The sequence below is a fragment of the Colobus angolensis genome, unplaced genomic scaffold (assembly GCF_000951035.1).
Source record: "Colobus angolensis palliatus isolate OR3802 unplaced genomic scaffold, Cang.pa_1.0 Scaffold239, whole genome shotgun sequence".
Taxonomy (NCBI): Eukaryota; Metazoa; Chordata; class Mammalia; order Primates; family Cercopithecidae; genus Colobus; species Colobus angolensis.
The window spans coordinates 1,260,653-1,263,905 of NW_012115588.1; the positions used below are offsets into that span (position 1 = coordinate 1,260,653).

Consider the following 3,253-nt stretch of genomic DNA (forward strand, 5'->3'; position numbering starts at 1 on the left):
CATGAGACTCGCTTGAACCCGGGAAGCAGAGGTTGCATTGAGCCAAGATCATGCGCCATTGCACTCCAGCCTGGGTGACAGAGCAAGACTCTATCTCAAAAAAAAAAAAAAAAAAAAAGAATCATACCAGTTCCTGAGAATCACCAAAGGTAGCAGAGGAGGGCCACGTCAAAGCCACAGAGTGTAGAAGCCTCATATGAAGTTCAAAGCCATACAGTCGTAAGGAATCCTAGGAGTTGGTAACACAGCAAGTTAATATCTTTGGGTAGACATGCGCAGCTACAGTCATGGAATAAGATTTCTCCTGAGAGTGAAACTCCACAGTGAACACCAGCTACAGTGCATTGAAGCAGACATTATGCAAACACTTCAAGAGAAAGGGCACTTGGTCTCAGACCAGCGAAGCCCGTGGGCCCTCGGTGTGATAGTCTCCATGTATCTGTAGGAAGAGTAAGTCAGTGGCTGGTCAGCATTAGATAAAACAGTCAACAAAGCCAGCTCCGGCTATGCCCATAGCTCATGGCGAGTCACTTCCTCCAGCTGCTCGGGCCAACACCTGTGGGTCATCCCTGACTCCTCCCACTCTCACAACACCCAGCAGCAAATCCTGCTGGCTCCACTTCAAAATGGATTCTGGGCCCGGCGCTGTGGTTCACCCCTGTAATCCCAGTACTTTGAGTACTTTGAGGGTGGATCAATTGAGGTGGATCACTTGAGGTCAGGAGTTTGAAACCAGGCTGGCCAACATGATGAAAGCCTGTCTCTACTAAAAATACAAAAAAATTAGCCAGGCTTGGTGGCATGCCCCTATAATCCTAGCTGCTCGAGACGCTGAGGCTCGAATCCGGGAGGCGGAGGTTGCAGTGAGCCAAGGTCATGCCACTGCACTCCAGCCTTGGCAACAGAGGAAGACTCTTTCTTAAAAAAAAAAAAAAAAAAAAGATCCTGAACCTGGCCACCGTTGGCACCTCCACTCCTACTATACCGGTCGAAGTGACACCCCCAGCCGGGCCTCCCTGCACTGATTCCCCTTGGCCCACTGTCCTCCTGACAGCCAGGGGGATCCAGTTAGAACAATGTGCACACCATTTTTCTGCTCAAACCCACCCAATGGCTTCCACCTCACACAGGGTGAAGGTCATGTCCTGATGGCCTCCAAGTCTCTTTGTGGCCTGTGCCTGATTAGGCATGGCAGCCCTGACCCATCTCCCGGACCTCCCATGGCTGACTCTGCCCCAGAGCCCTGGTGGCTACGTGTGTTTTGGGCGCACCAGGCACCTTCTCCTGGGGCTTTAGCACTTGCTACTCCCCTGTCCTGGAATATCCTGTCTGCAGATTTCTTTCCTTTTTTTTTTTTTCTTTTTGAGATTCAGACTTGCTGTGTCACCCAGGCTGAAGAGCAGTGGTGTAATCTCAGCTCACTGCAACCTCAGCCACCCGGGTTCAAGCGATTCTCCTGCATCAGCCTCCCAAGTAGCTGGGATTATAGGCACACGCCACCACGTCCAGCTAAGTTTTATATTTTTAGTAGAGATGGGGTTTTACCATGTTGGCCAGGCTGGTCTCGAACTCCTGACCTCAGGTGATCCGCCCATCTCAGCCTCCCAAAGTGCTGGGATTACAGGCATGAGCCACCATCCCCGGCCCTCCTGTCCTTTTCATCTGACGCCCTCTGACCTCCTCTTTATTGGCCTCCAGGCACCCAGCATCCTTCTGTCTCTCCCAGGTTACTGAAGAGAAATAGCCACTTGAATGAGGAGTGTGGGGAGCTCCTTCTGCAAAGAGGAACCACGAAGGTGGCTGCAGGTAAGGGACTCCGCTGTCTAAGGCCGTTGTATATTTGTCACCATTCTAACTGAGGATGTCAAGGACTTGCCCTAGACTAGGCAGGATACTAAGCACTTTGCAAACAGCATCTCACTGAATCCCCCTCCTGCCTCACCCTCATCCCATTTACAGCAGGAGAAACTGAGGCTCAGTGTTGCCAAGTGACCCGGGCGAGGCCATACAGCTACTGCACATCCCAGAAAGCCACACTCTGGGAGAGTTTGGTCAGGTGTCTTGGACTAAATGTTGGTGAATGTTGCGGCCATGCTCTGCTAGACCTGGGGTGGGTGCCCAGTGCCAGGGGCAGGCTGTGAGGACGTCCCAGGGGCTGAGTGACTTGGGAGAGGCTTTTCACAATGGAGAGGTGGAGCTGGTGTGTCTTGCCTTCAGAGAAGCTTCTGGCACAAGCAATTTCTGCACTTTGCTTTTTATCCAGGAATTTTTTTTCTTTCTTTCATTCTTTCTTCTTTTTGAGACAAGTTCTCACTCTGTCACCTAGGCTGGAGTGCGGTGACACCATCATGGCTCACTGCAGACTCCACCTCCCGGGCTCCAGACATCGTCCCACCTCAGCCTCTAGAGTAGCTGGGACTACAGGTGTGAGCCACTGTGCCTGCCCAGGAAATCTTTTCTAAGGTGCGCTGCAGGCCCGGCTCAGTGAGGCTGCCGTGAGCAAGAGCCCACTGTCCCTCTCTCAGTGGGGCCAGACCTCCAGCATCACAACTCCAGGGGCCGCCGCTCACAAATGGCACCCCCTGGAGTTGAGCAAGGAGGAGTCCGGGCAGAGGCCTAGATTGTTGGAAGAGAAGCAGATGATAAACCGGTCAACAGGCACATGAGCGGTTAGACATCCTCAGGATGTAACGAAGGAAATACACAGTGTTCTAGAAGAGACTTATGGCGGGGCCCGCTCCAGAGGGGTGGTCCGGGAGGCAGCTCTCCCAAGGTGAGGGAACAGCTGGAGGGAGATGGTGTCGTTGGACGGAAAATGTGCTGAGTTGGGTGAAACAGCCTGGCTTCCTGACACTGCCAGCTGAGTGAACCTGGGACAGTCCTTTCCCTTTTAAACTCCCCTTGTTTGCTCAGGTGACAAGCAAGGTCTTGGGTTTTTTGCGCTCATAGGATCAGGCGAGGTGGGCATGTGCCTTCCCTTTATAAAGTGCTGAGTGATGCACGGGTCAGAAACTCCTGGGGGCGGGGTGGGGGCGTGTTGTGGAGTTCACTGGGCCAGCAGGGAGAGAGGCTATGGGATGCGTAGGGACTTTGAAGCTGGAGACAGCCCACCCTGTCCGGGAGCTGGGCTAGTGCTAATCAAGTGGGAATTCAGTCTCTTGTGGCCAGAATTTCCAGTTGCTCAGCTCTGGAAATTCCAGCTAATTTTTTAGTATTTTTAGTAGAGATGGGGTTTCACCATGTTAGCCAGGAT

The 3,253-nt window shown here is 52.7% G+C and overlaps 1 pseudogene across 1 annotated transcript in view; it reads left to right on the forward strand.

Moving 5' to 3' along the window:
- Positions 1–3,253, forward strand: part of LOC105514044 — a 78,655-nt pseudogene that overhangs the window by 62,163 nt on the left and 13,239 nt on the right. Inside the window, exon 3 of the transcript XR_001002119.1 lies at positions 1,699–1,806. The product of XR_001002119.1 is annotated as a serine hydrolase-like protein 2 (transcript). The remainder of the gene's footprint in view (positions 1–1,698; positions 1,807–3,253) is intronic.